Consider the following 15,861-nt stretch of genomic DNA (forward strand, 5'->3'; position numbering starts at 1 on the left):
CCAATATTAATTTTCACAACGTCTGCTGCCACTGTGTCTTTAGATATTTTTTGTCAGATGTTACTATGGAATACTGAAGTATAATTACAAGCATTTCATAAGTGTCAAAGGCTTTTATTGACACGTACGTCAATTACATGAAGTTGATGCAAAGAGTCAATCATCAGAGAAAATGACTTTACCCCAGTCCTCAGCAGTCCAATCCCTGTACCTTTTGCAGAATATCAGTCTGTCCCTGATGTTATTCCCGGAGAGAAGTGGCTTCTTTGCTGCCCTTCTTGACACCAGGCCATCCTCCAAAAGTCTTCGCCTCACTGTGCGTGCAGATGCACTCACACCTGCCTGCTGACATTCCTGAGCAAGCTCTGTACTGGTGGTGCCCCGATCCTGCAGCTGATTCAACTTTAGGAGACGTCCTGGCGCTCGTTGGACTTTCTTGGGTGCCCTGAAGCCTTTTTCACAACATTTGAACCGCTCTCCTTGAAGTTCTTGATGGTCCGATAAATGGTTGATTTAGGTGCTATCTTACTGGCAGCAATATTGTTGCCTGTGAAGCACTTTTTGTGCAAAGCAATGATGACGGCACGTGTTTCCTTGCAGGTAAACATGGTTGACAGAGGAAGAACAATGATTCCAAGCACCACCCTCCTTTTGAAGCTTCCAATCTGTTATTCGAACTCAATCAACATGACAGAGTGATCTCCAGCCTTGTCCTCGTCAACACTCACACCCGTGTTAGCGAGAGAATCCCTGACATGATGGCAGCTGTTCCTTTTGTGGCAGGGCTGAAATGCAGTGGAAATGTTTTTGGGGGATTCAGTTCATTTGCATGGCAAAGAGGGACTTTGTAATTAATTGCAATTCATCTGATCACTCTTCATGACATTCTGGAGTATATGCAAATTGCCATCATACAAACAGAGGCAGCAGACTTTGAAAATTTATATTTGTGTCATTCTCAAAACTTTTGGCCACGACTTTACACACTGTCAGTCAGGCAAGGCCTCAGGGTTTAATACAGGAGCTGGATTAAGGTTCAAATATCATCATTCCATCTGACTGACAAAGGCTGCTGTGGAAGTACTGCTGAAATCAATTGATGTCAGCCTGTTATAAGGATGTAAAGTCAACCGAGGACATTGACTAGGCCATTCCAGAACATTAAATGTGTTACTTTCAGCCATTCTGATGTACACTTGCTTGTGTGTTTTGGATCGTCTTGCTGCATGACCCAGCTACGCTTCAGCTCATGGATGGATGGCCTGACATTCTCCTTTAGAATTCTCTGATACAGAGCAGAATCCAGGGTTCCTTCAATGATGGCAAACCCGATTGAGATGTTGTGGCAGGACCAGAAATGAACAATTCATGCTCGAAAACCCACAAATGTAGCCGTTCTGCATGGAAGAGTGGGCCAAAATGAATCCACAGAGATGTGAGAGCCTGATCAACAACTACAGAAAAAGTTTGGTTGCAGTCATTGCAGCTAAAGGTATGACAACCAGTTAGAGTGTAAACGCCAATTTATGCTTGAAGTATGAATACAGAGGACGGATGACGGATGGACCACGCAGAGCCTTTAAGGGGGCAATAACTTTTTCATAACTTAAATAAATGAAACAAGTATCCATTTTTTTTGTTTTATGTTCACTCAAGTTCCCTTTATTAAATATTAGGTTTTGGTTGAAGATCTGATAACATTCAGTGTCAGGAATATGCAAAAATTGAGAAAGTCAGAATATTTTTTCACAGCACTGTAGTGATAATTTTGGTCATAAAATTGTATGTTATGGAATGAAGGGTACCATAACAATTATCCTTGGGGTGGGTTTAATTAAGTTCTACCCACAGCTGGCAGCACCCAAGTAATCATCAATTTGGAGTGCAGCTGCATGCGACCTGACATTAATTCCCATGGTCATTTTGGTTTGACATTCGATATCCCTGTGGGGCTAGATACGAAACATCAGTAAATTAAACAATGTACATGGGACAATATTTTAAAAGGTCAATAACTCCAAATTTCAATGACAACCTCAAACCAACTGTAAATTGTAAAAATTCATATAAGTGGCCTCCCGAGTGGCACAATGGTCTAAGGCACGCAGCTCTAGCTTTGCCACTAGAGATTCTGGGTTTGAGTCCAGGCTCTGTCACAGCTGGCTGCAACCGACAGACCCATGGGGCGGTGCACAATTGGCCCAGCATCGTCTGGCATAGGGGAGGGTTTGGCTGGCAGGGATATTCTTGTCCCATCGTGCACTAGCGACTCCTGTGGCGGGGGGTGCAGTGCACCCTGACACGGTCGCCAGGTGTACGGTGTTTCCTCCGACACATTGTGTGGCTGGCTTCCGGATTAAGTGGGCCTTCTGTCAACAAGCAGTGTGGCTTGGTTGGGTTGTGTTTCGGAGGACACACGACTCTCGACCTTTGCCTCTCCCGAGTCCGTACCAGTTGGATACCACGAAATTGGTGAGAAAAAGGGGTAATAAATCATATTTTTTTTATGATATAACAACAAAAAATAATGTGCAAAATTAAAATAATGTCCCATTTACATTGTGTAATTTATTGAAGGTCAATAACTAGCCCCGGAGATAGGCTTTTCAATGTGAAACCCACTTTGCCACAGTCGTACACCAGCCGGCTGAAGTTAATTGGTGAAAGAAGTTGGCTAGTACCCCCCCAGTCATTGCCTCTGCCTTTCTTACTGAGCCGGAAGTTCAGCCTTCCCCCTTTATAGACGGGTCATTATAGTTTCCCCATGCAGGTGTGTGTGTATTATGTGAGCGTCAAAATTATCATCAGAAGCTCATTCGTCAGTGCTGTGTGGGTACACCTCTCACTCTCCCTCCCCTTTCTCGCTGAACACCTGCTGGACTATTGTTAGAGCAGCTCAAATGTGGAGCAGACAGCTTTATTAACCACCAACCCTATGCTGTTCACCAAAAGAGATCTCAACTATACTGCGGAGAGGATAGAACCGTCTAACCGTGATGTCCCTTATGATTGTACCACTATCTAAGAGGGGTGATGTCAATATACTTGTCATGTTTTATGCATTGGACATTATATCAATTCAATAGCACACCCGTGACGGCACTTATTTCTCAATAAATAGAGAAATGGTCGCACGCTATGAGCAGCGTAAAATGTATACCCGAGATTATTATAAGTGTACAGCAGGTTGTAGGTCAATTGAGCAGCCCTTAGATTGCAATACCTACTAAGCTAACATATGGAATTGTTTTAAGATGGTCATAAAATGGAATTTTAGGACCCCTGGTGTATGAAACCTTTTTTTCTTATTTGATGAAACATTGAATTTGGCCTTTACTGCTATATCCCATAGAAATGCATTAAATAACGTATTTGTACATGGCAAAACAGAGTAAAAACAAATTCATAGGGAATATATTTTGAAATGTTTGTCCTCTGAGAGAAGAATTTTGGCCACTTTGTTTGTTGTACTTTTTACCCCCTATGCATGTTGTGCCATTTGTTGTGCCCAGTTCTGGGTTACCTTCAGACCTCTCCCCTGAAGATTGTGTGTGTCGTAGAGCAAAACAACCGACACCTTCGTGTTTGTGAGTCTCCCCTTTCAATATTGGTGACACAAAGAATTATCTTGAGGCTAGTCAAAATTCGATAGCTGAAGTCTACTCCCCTTCGTCGGTGATTGGTCAACAGTAGGGATTCTTCAATTATGTGTTTGTTGTCATTGAACGACAGACTAGTTTTCATGCAGTTTTTTTTCACTTGAGTAATACTGTACCAAACATCTTAGTTGGATGTAAAATGATGCAACTAAGACCTCCTCTGCAAAAAAAATGAAATTAGTTACAGATTTCTGGAGTTATTTGAGATAAATTCTGAACATTTTGAGTGTACTGATGTTGGGCGATAAGGCCTGGCTCGCAGTCGGCGTTCCAATTCATCCCAAAGGTGTTCAATGGGGTTGAGGTAAGGGCTCTGTGCAGACCAGTCATGTTTTTCCACACCGAACTCGACAAACCATTTCTGTTCGGACCTTGCTTTGTGCCCGGGGGCAGGGTCAAGTTGAAACAGGAAAGGGCCACAGAGTTGGAAGCACAGAATTGTCTAGAATGTCATTGTATGCTGTAGCGTTAAGATTTTCCTTCACTGGAACTAAAGGGCCTAGCCTGAACCATGAAAAACAGCCCCAGGCCATTATTCCTCCTCCACCAAACTTTATAGTTGGCACTATGCATTCGGGCAGGTAGCGTTCTCCTGGATTCTATCAAACCCATATTCATTTGTCAGACTGACAGATGGTGAAGCGTGATTCATCTCTCCAGAGAATGCGTTTCCACTGCTCCAGAGTTCCACTGAGTCCAATGGCGGCAAGCTTTACACCACACCAGCCAACGCTTGGCTTTGCGCAAAGTGATTTTAGGCACGTGGGTGGCTGCTCGGCCATGGAAACACATTTCATGAAGCTCCCTACAAACAGTTCTTGTGCTGATGTTGCTTCCCGAGGTAATTTGTAACTCGATAGTGAGTGTTGCAACCGAGGACAGACGACTTTTGTGCGCAATGCGCTTCAGCACTAGGCGGTCCCGTTCTGTGGGCATATGTGGCCTACCACTTGGCGGCTGAGCCGTTGTTGCTCCTGGACGTTTTTATACTTCACAGTACCAGCACTTACAGTTGACCGGGGCAGCTCTAGCATGGTAGAAATTTGATTAACTTGTTTGAAAGCTGGATTCCTATGACGGTGCCATGTTGAAAGTTACTGAGCTCGTCAGGACGGGTCATTCTACTTCCAATGTTTGTCTATGGAGATTTCATGGCTGTTTGCTCGATTTTATACAACTGTCAGCAACGGGTGTAGCTGAAATAGCCAAATCCACTTATTTGAAGGGGTGTCCACATAGTGTAACTGCCAGTTTTCTATGCCCATGCATTGGCAGCGTACTATATTTCAATGAGACCACACATATACAGTTCCTTCGGAATGTATTCGTACCCTTTGACTTATTCTGCATTTTGTTGTCTTACAGCCTGCATTCAAAATGGATTAAATAAATAAAACATATCACGCATCTTCACACAATACCCGATAATGTCAAAGTGAAAACATGTTTTTAGAAATGTTTGCAAATGTATTGAAAATGAAATACAGGAACATCTCATTTACAAACAGTACCAGTCAAAAGTGACAGCTTTGCACACTCTTGGCATTCTCTCAACCAGCTTCACCTGGAATGCTTTTCCAACAGTCTTGAAGGAGTTCTCAAATATGCTGAACACTTGTTGGCTGCTTTTCCTTCACTCTGCGGTCCGTCTCCTCCCAAAGAATCTCAATTGGGTTGAGGTCGGGTGATTGTGGAGGCCAGGTCATCGGACGCAGCACTCCATCACTCTCCTTCAAGAAAGCTTACAAGCTACCAGCGGCACTTGCTATTCACAGGTGCTTTTTCAAAGTCTATGTCACATACTCCACTGAGTGTAATTGAGTGTAATGGGCGTAATTTGTTCAATATTAGGACTTGAGAAATAAAGGGTAAGATATTCTCCTTTTGTCTACTGTAGGTACACATCCAGTCAAAAGTTTTAGAACACCTAGTCATTCAAGGGTTTTTCTTTAATTTGACTATTTTCTATATTGTAGAATAATAGTGAAAACATAACTATGAAATAACACATATGGAATCATGTAGTAATCAAAAAAGTGTTAGCAACCCTTTGCCTTGATGACAGCTTTGTACACTCTTGGCATTCTCTCAACCAGCTTCACCTGGAATGCTTTTGCAACAGTCTTGAAGGACTTCCCACATACGCTGTGCACTTGTTGGCTGCTTTTCTTTCACTCTGCGGTCTGTCTCCTCCCAAACCATCTCAATTTGGTTGAGGTCGGGTGATTGTGGAGGCCAGGTAATCTGTCTGATGCAGCACTCCATCACTCTCCTTCTTGGGCAAATAGCCCTTACACCTCCTGGAGGTGTGTTGGGTCATTTACTGTTGAAAAACAAATAATAGTACAACTTAGCGCAAACCAAATGGGATGGCATCTGCAGAATGATGTGGTTGCCATGCCAGTTAAGTGTGCCTTGAATTCTAAATAAATCACTGACTGTCACCAGCAAAGCACCCCCACACCATCACACCACCTCCTCCATGCTTCACGGTGGGAACCACACATGCAGAGATAATCTGTTCACCTACTCTGCCTTTCACAAAGACATGCTCGTGTTTCTTGGCCCAAGCAAGTCTCTTCTTCTTATTGGTGTCCTTTATTAGGGGTTTCTTTGCAACAATTTGACCATGAAGGCCTGATTCACACAGTCTCCTCTGAACAGTTGTTGTTGAGATGTGTCTGTTACTTGAACTCTGTGAAGCATTTATTTGGGCTGCAATTTCTGAGGCTGATCTTTTCCTCTGCAGCAGAGGTAACTCTGGGTCTTCCTTTCCTATCGCGGTCCTTATCATAGCGCTTGATTGTTTTTGCGACTGCACTTGAAGCAACTTTCAAAGTTCTAGTGATTTTCCGTATTGACTGACCTTCATGTCTATTCACTTATTTGAGCTGTTCTTGCCATAATCTTCTATATACCTCATGAAGCTGGTTGAAAGAATGCCAAGAGTGTACAAAGCTTTCATCAAGGCAAAGGGTGAATACTTTGAAGAATCTCAAACATAATATATTGCAACCGGTCAGGATGCTCTCGATGATACAGCTGTAAAACTTTTTGAGGACCTCTTCTGAGGGGGAAAAGGTGTTGTCGTGCCCTCTTCACAACGGTCTTGGTTTGTTTGGTCCATGATAGTTTGTTGGAACGTGAAACTCTCGACCTCTCCAATAGTCCCGTTGGTGTTAATGAGGGCCTGTACAGCCCTCCTTTTCCTGTAGCCAAATGTTCTCATCTGCTTGCATACACCTCCCCTATATCAAGGTGTTTAGGTACTTTCCTTATGCATTATGCTTTTCCGTGCACTAACATGTCTATGCTGTCCTCTATCCACCATTCATAGTGACAATAGTTGTAGGTGGATCGTTTTTCCAGATCTGCAATAGGCTACCTAGCAATCATACCACACATAATGCATTCAAAGCTGCATTCATTTTCAATATGAATCCAAAAGAACAAATAGGAATAGCTGATAGGCAGCAGAGAGGCGAGGTGCATCATGGCACGTAAAAGAACAATGAAAACATGAGACACTCAGCTCAAGAAGCTCTCCTGTTGATCTTGTTTAGGGACAATAACATTATCATACCTTGACAAACCTAACGCTACAATGCAATGAATAATTTGCTGTTAAATTCCCATGTATAAAAAATTCTAATCACAGGATTTTTCAGTTATTCAAATTATATTTTCAATGCAGCCAACTGGAATTTTGTACTCACTTGAAAACAATAATGCAAAGTTATTTTTATGTGCACTATGTATTTACGTACAAACTTTTATCAGCAACAAATGAATTTGATGGAAACACAACTCTGATGGGAAAATGCGCATATAGTTTTTGTGCACCAGCAGCCCCAAAGCATCTGGAATAAGCTAAACTACAGATCAGCCAAAACAAGCCTGTAAGAATTGTACTTAAACTCCCCCCTCATACTCATTGGCTGGCAGCACAGTTGGTCTTAAAAAAGTTGGTCTTAAATGCTAGGTCGGTGTAGCTACATCTGACGTTGTGATTAGAATTTACACCTTATACACAAACCAAAAGCAAGGCTAGTCGTTGATAAATCCGGCGTCAGGAATGCGCCTTAATGACATTACAATATTTCCTTCGTGCGGGTTGCTAGGCAGCGCTCGTTGTTTAGTTGCAATCAGTTTCCAAAAGCAAATAAAGGAAAAATTGCTAGATATTTGGCGGAATGCGGAGCTGTCAACTCTCACACGTTGCTCGAGACACACGTTTTTGACCCTCTTATCATGCTCTCACCGGACGGACACCTCTTATATTTCACGCAATTGAAAAGTACTGTTTTTTCCCTTCTAATTGGGCCTTAGTATAGTCAGCACGTTAACTTTTTGAATGGGCTCCAAATCGATTTGAAATCGCAGCATCGACACCGACAATTTAACATCAGGAGCGGAATCTCTATCATTGTCCTGTCTTGCCACAACACAGTGACAGCAGCACTTTGAAGCAATGGTGTAAAGTATTTAAAATAAAAATACTTTAAAGTACTACTTGAGTATTTTTGGAGTATCTGTACTTTACTATGTATATATTTGACTACCTTTACTTCCCTACATTCCTTAAGAAAATATTGTACTTTTTACCTCATATATTTTCCTTGACACCCAAAAGTACTCGTTACATTTTGAATACTTAGCAGGACAGTAAAATGGTCCAATTCACGCACTTATCATCCCTACTGCCTCTGATCTGGCGGACTCACTAAACACACATGGTTCGTTTGTAAATTATGTCTGAATGTTGGAGCGTGCCTCTGTATATCGTAAATAAATCAAAATTAAACAAGAAAATGGTGCAGTCTGGTTTGCTTATTATAAGTAATTTGAAATGATTTATACTTTTAGTAATTACATTTACTATTGATACTTTAATATATTTTAAACCAAATACTTTTAGACTTTCAATCAAGTCGAATTTTACTGGGTGACTAACTTTTATGAGTCATTTTCTATTAAGGTGTCTTTACTTTTACTCAATTATGACAATTGTGTACTTTTTCCACCACTGCTTTGAAGCAGTTGCCGAGTGGTAAAGTGGTCTAAAACACTGCATCTCAGCACAAGAGGCGTCACTGCTTCGAATCCTGCTTCACATCAGGCCGTGATTGGGAGTCCCATTGGCACAGCGTCGGGTTTGGCCGGGGTAGGCTGTCATTGTAAACACGAATTTGTTCTTAACTGACCTGGCTAGTAAAACAAAAAAAATGATTGGTCTAGTTATGTAAGGATTGAATGCATGTTTTAAAGAAACTCCCCTCAAGATTAGTGTCGTTCTCCGCTGAGTTTTTACAACTGTAAAAAGAGTAGCACGGTAGCCTACATTTATGTTTATGCTGTTACTCCCGTCCCTATTGCAGAATGCAGCCTGTTATTAACAGCATTTTCTGAAATCGATTTAATCCACACATGCACTAGTCCCCTCTGGTGATTGGCATTTAGGCTGTGACAAGGCAGCAGACAGACCTGCTGCAGCAAGCTATGTTTTAGCAGGGAAGTTTGGTCGGGTGACCTGATTTGTAACTATTAAAGTAATTTTGTCAAACAGATTGTGAACCCAAAAGTGTAAGTTTGATTCTAGAGTGGGTACAATAAATATCCTGTCTTCAGGATATTTTTATTTAGTCTGATCAGTAGAACAATTCACATTCTTAATAATGTACAAAATATAGCATAGGGTAATTATTGTGCTTGTCAGCAAAAACAGTACTGTTGTTCCCCACACTTATTTTATTATTCAAATTCCTCCCAATTTTGCCAGTGTAATCACATATTTGAAATCTGATATGCCTACTTGTGTCATTAAAAATGATTTATGAGGCTATGTATTTTTGCAGCCATTCATGGACAATTTTCTATAAGTCATACAAATTAGCATTGGATCGTAAATGCTCCAGGAATCAAATATAATTTGACATTTCAGGCAAGGATCTTCAACTAGTAGGCATAAATCACCTAATTATTAATATTCACTAAATTTTTCTAGAAGGCTAGGTGATGTTGAGAAATTCGCGCTATTTTAAAGAGACAGTCACCCAAAATACAAATTACTTGTGTCCTCACTTTGAAGGCAGTCTATGGACAAGGACACTGCAATCTATGATTTGGTTACCCACTGCCATCAACCATTAATATAAAAAATGTCCTGTGCAGAGCCTTGGTGTAGTGGTAACACTTCCCAGCACGTTTCGCATGCAACTTTCCACCTGAGAACAGGGATCAATCCCACCTTCCCACTGTTTCTAGCACTTGCCTGTCTCCCTATCTATCTAAATTAATTACTGTCTGAATAAAATGTCAAACCACCTAAAAAATATGTCTATAAAACATGTTAGCATACTTTCAATGTCATCCCCCAAAAATGTCTAAGTAAACAAAGTCTTCGAATTGTGAGTGTTCATTTAATTCTCAAAGCATCCTGAATACATCTGACCCGTGGTTCTTATTTTTCTATTTTCCACCATGGTCATAGGCCTAAGTCATGTCAATAATACGTAGAATTGTAGGAATTTAGCAAGAAAACTGTAAAATGTTCCTGATGGAGGACCCCCAGTTATGCCAGGGGGCAATGAAATTCAAACAGCAAATCTCTATCCAAGCTTTCTTCAAAAGTTGTAAGCAAAGAAAATTAACATTTACTTTTCAGACTCGAAAATTAGAAATACAATATAGCTGTATAACAAACATCGCGAAATGTTGACAACTACATTCAATAGCAACCGCTACAAACAGAGAGAACAAATGTAACCTGGAAGCGCATAACTGATCAAGTAAATTAGTAGAGTGGGGAGCTTGACTTCAGGACAGTGGAGGATGTGAGAATGAAATGAAAAGAGCTAATGACAAGAAAAATAAAATATGCGGGTGCCCCGAGAACCCACCAACAGGAGGAGGTCCTGCTCCCAAAATATCGCCTCACAGCAACATTATAGTTGTTATATGTGGAGCAGATTCCCTTGCGTTTACCGGACTGGAAGGTGTGGACAGCATAGCATCACCCCGCGCATCCACCCAGCTCAGCATCCACCAACAGCAGCCTAGTAGTGAAGATCAATAACGAAGGTAAAAACTGAAACCATTCATTTATCATCAACTGCCAGGTGTAGGCTATATGTGCTGGATATTTCAAGGCACTACTGTCCTCTTTCTTCTTTCGGTTTGTTATTTATTGTGACCACTGTCTGCACGCAAAAAAGTTGTCCACCACGTTCTTATTTACTTGTTATAATTTACACGTTTGTTATCTCTTTTAGATACAGACTCGAGCTCCCCGAACACATCGTTTACAACCAGAACGCAGAGCCAGAGCGGATTGCGTTGGGCAACGAGACGCAGCTGACGCTCGTGGAGAAGGAGATAGTGGGTGTGGAGATGGAGACTGATACATTGAGATTGGGGAAATACAAATTACGGCAAGAGAAAAATGTATTACATTTAGAGATTAGGTTCCTCAAGCAGCAGCAGATCATTGTAGAGCGATAGGGTGTAACATACAGTAAATCGTAGCCAATAGACCATATGAAATTGTACATTGAATGTTGAATATTAATTCCTAATCAATTATATATTTAACAATCATATCAAATGTCTTTCAATACTGTGAAGGGATGTTTTGACGCTGATATCTCATATAGCCTAGAACTATTATAGTAGGCTACATTTGATGGATGATGTTATTCCGGACCAGTCGAAAAAGTCTTGTTCTCCACTCTGGCCATGCGCTCTGGCTTAATCATTCAGCCTGGTCTCAGAGGATTTCGCATTATTCTGTATGTAAATTAAAGATACTCAATTTAGTATGATATGTTACGTTTCATATGGTATGCATTAATTTGTAGATGTCCATCACCCATTTTGTATGATATGTTACGAGTTACGAATTTGCAAAACGTAGTATATGTTACGAATTTGCAAAAAGTATGATAAGTTACAAATTCTAGCTAGGTGGCTAACGTTAGCTCGCTGGCTAATGTTAGCTTGGCTAGGGGCTAGGTGTTAGGGTTAAGTTTAGGGTTGCGTTTATGAGTTAGGTTAAAGGGTTAGGGAAGGGTTAGCTAACATGCTAAGTAGTAAGTTCTTGAAAAGTTGCTAATTAGATAAAATGCTAAAGTTGTCCCTGATGAGATTCGAAATCACAACCTCTGTTGCTAGACCCACCCACCAACCAACCATCTGTCTTATGTAACCATACCAAACATCAGTTCTAATTTGAGTGTCCCGGATTTCAGTTTACTATGTTACGCCTAGTCTGTGAAGCCAGGCTGAATCATTGGATGGGGCAGACTCTTCCCCACAATGCAATTACACTGTGTGGTAATGCAACACAGTGACCTATTACTCAGTACCAGCCTATGTTATTTGCTGAATGTCATAATGCAAACTAGGGTAGGCCTTACTACCCTGCACTTCAGCACCCCTATGCATCGCATAATTAGGGACCTCGCCACAGCATGGGCATTGTTGTACTCTAGCTCCTGGTCTTTTCCTGGCCACCAACACTGGGGTCATCAGACACCTTTTTAGTTGGTAGCCATTATCCATCCACCAGCAGGATGCCACCATATCTTTGATTCTCATTTCCTGGTTGCACGTTGATCGAATGACAAGTAAAATAATAAATACATCCAAACAGTACAGCTGCTATTTGATGAATGGAAAGGAACTGTAACAAAACACCAAAAAGTGTAATGACATTCTGAGATTGTCAAGCCAAGCCTTCGATAGCCTACTAGGTAGACCTACAAGGTGGCTATGGTTGTATTTTCTGTTTTTTCGAGATTGACATAGTCTAATTTTATTGTAGTGTTGAAAACGCAAACCATGATACTGAAGTGCCCAAAATCGGTATGCTTTGTTTATTGGTTGTGTCGTACATTGGCACAGAAAACTGTTGGTGGAAAATTTGTTGCATATAGGCTATTTTATATAATTATAAATATTGCATTAAATTGTTGAGGTTGCTACATGAGGTCGTGACAATCAATTAGCCTATGAATTAAAGTTTACAACATAGTTGCACAGGCCCAGAGAAACATTTGAGTAATCAAGGTCACAGACAGTGACACATTCAATACTGCCTTCAATACCATGTTGCATGCATCTAGCTGATCTAGGGTGTAATCACTAGTCCAACAGTTGCAAACGAGAGTTTCTATTGTACACATTCAGGTATGTTTATCACCGTTTCGGTCCATTTGTGTCTATTTAAGAAACACTTTTCAACAGAATCGGCAGATCAGCTGAATACACACCTGATCACACGCAAACACAGTTCACTTTCATAGCAGCCACATACAAACAGCATGCTTACTTTGCTTGTTGATTCCTTTTCGCATTTATGCACTCTCCTCCCGCATCTATGCGATTTCCTCCTCACATTTTCCCATCGCTTGTGGACTTCATTGCACAACACATCAGCTCTCTGTGACCATGCAACAAACAAACATTCCAAGCAAAACCTTTAGATCAAAACTGCTAACAGCTACACACAGCCTACATTGTTGTCACCATATTAGCTAATGTCATAGTCAACATAGCTACAAGAACTAGCAGGTTAGTAAACTCGCTACAATCATGCAGTACAGTGTACAGTCAGCAAGCAGTTTAGCAGTTACACCTGCGGGCTCAGTGGCAATAAATAAAACCAAAAACTAACCTTGACTTGGAAAAGTTCCAGTGTTGGATAGCCATAGCCAGCTAGCTAACATGGCCTCCCTCTCTGTTTTACCCGGGTTTTTGAGTAGGCTAAACTAGCTAGCTTAGTAAGTGAAAGAAAAAAAGTATTACAAAATATAGCTCTCTTCCTTCATTTTTGAAGAAATGAATTTATTCAATACTGTTCAACTAGTGTCTTTGTCTCTCTTTGAGTCAACTAATCACAACATTTTATGCACTGCAGTGTTAGCTAGCTGTAGGTTATGCTTTCAGTGCTAGATTCATTCTCTGATCCTTTGATTGGGTTGACAACATGTCAGTTTATGCTGTAAGAGCTATGATAGGTTGGAGGACGTCCTCCGAAAGTTGTCATAATTACTGTGTATGTCTATGGAATGGGGTTTGAACCATGAGCCTCTTAGATTTTGTATTAAAGTCAATGTACCCAGAGAAGGACGGAAACAAGCGGTTCTCCAGCTACACCATGGTGCTACCCTACAGAGTGCTGTTGAGGTTACTGTAGACCTTCTTTGCAAAACAGTGTGTTTTAATAAATTATTTGAGGGGGGTGCATTCGTTTTAATGATTTCCTTGATCCTCTAGCCAATATCTGTGATGACGCTGGACATTATCTCCGCACTATCTATGCTATGAGCCACAACAATACACTGATATGGCCAATTAAAAACAGAGACAGAGCGAGAAGAGAGAGAGAACATTAGATATATATTGAGAGATGAGAGAGAGATTAAGTGGCATGAATGTAAGTGATAACCTGTAGGAGAGGCTGAAGAACTGATTTCTGATCTCTGTTAGCGAAGGTATGTGTATGTGCAAAGGTGTCATGCTCAGGGGGCACAAGGGCATGTGCCTCCTTAGATTTGTCCAGTTAATTTTTTATTTATGTAAAATTAATTACTAAACATAAAACGTGGACATAAAAATTATATCATTATTTATAGAAAGATCTGTCAGATGTATTTTGTGGCGGGAGCACACTGACTGCATCAGACAAATAGTACCCTCCCCCTATTATCCGTAGTACAGTGCCTTGCAATAGTATTCATCCCCCTTGGTGTTTTTCCTATTTTGTTGCATTACAACCTGTAATTTAAATGACATGTCATGTCATGGACTTACACAAAATAGTCGAAATTGATGAAGTGAAATGAAAAAAATGACCTGTTTAAAAAACAATATATCGAAAATGGAAAAGTGGTGCGTGCATATGTATTCACCCCCTTTTCCATGAAGCCCCTAAATAAGATCTGATGCAACCAATTACCTTCAGAAGTCACATAATTCGTTTTAAAAAAGTCCACCTGTGTGCAATCTACAGTTGAAGTCGGAAGTTTGCATACACTTAGGTTGGAGTCATTAAAACTCATTTTTCAACCACTCCACAAATGTCTTGTTAACAAACTATGGTTTTGGCAAGCCTGTGAGGACATCTACTTTGTGCATGACACAAGTAATTTTTCCAACAATTGTTTACAGACAGATGATTTAATTTATAATTCACTGTATCACAATTCCAGTGAGTCAGAAGTTTATATACACTGAGTTGACTGCCTTTACACAGCTTGAAAAATTCCAGAAAATGATGTCATGGCTTTAGAAGCTTCTGACAGGCTAATTAACATCACTTGAGTCGATTGGAGGTGTACCAGTGGATATATTTTAAGGCCTACCTTCAAACTCAGTGCCTCTTTGCTTGACATCATGGGAAAATCAAAAGAAATCAGCCAAAAATTGTAGACCTCCACAAGTCTGTTTCATCCTTGGGAGCAATTTCCAAACGCCTGAAGGTACCACGTTCATCTGTACAAACAATAGTACGCAAGTATAAACACCATGGGACCACGCAGCCATCATACCACTCAGGATAGAGACGCGTTCTGTCTCCTAGAGATCAATGTACTTTGGTGCAAAAAGTGCAAATCAATCCCAGAACAACAGCAAAGGACCTTGTAAAGATGCTGGAGGAAACAGGTACAAAAGTATCAATATCCACAGTAAAACAAATCCAATATTAACATAACCCAAAACCGCTATATAAAAGCCAGATTACGGTTTGCAACTGCACATGGGGACACAGATTGTACTTTTTGGAGAAATGTCCTCTGATGAAACTGTTTGGCCATGATGACCATCATTATGTTTGGAGGAAAAAGGTTGGAGGCTTGCAAGCCAAAGAACACCATCCTAGTCGTGAAGCACGGGGGTGTCAGCATCAAATTATTATTTTTCAAGCTATGTAGCATATTGATTCCTTCTTGATGAATAAATACAACCAAAATGTTTTGCTGTTTCTTTGTAATACTAGCCAATCAACAACTTCATGAAGTTAGCTTTAGCTAGCCAGCTAGATAGGTTCCCAATCTCCCAACCTCATAACTAGCTACCAAATAATTTCAGGCTATCAATCAAGTCAGAGTAAAAATAGTGCCTTCGGAAAGTATTCAGTCCCTTTGACTTTTTCCACATTTTGTTACCTTACAGCCTTATTTTAAAATGGATTTAAAAGAAG

Source organism: Oncorhynchus keta, chromosome 14 (assembly GCF_023373465.1).
Source record: "Oncorhynchus keta strain PuntledgeMale-10-30-2019 chromosome 14, Oket_V2, whole genome shotgun sequence".
NCBI lineage: Eukaryota > Metazoa > Chordata > Actinopteri > Salmoniformes > Salmonidae > Oncorhynchus > Oncorhynchus keta.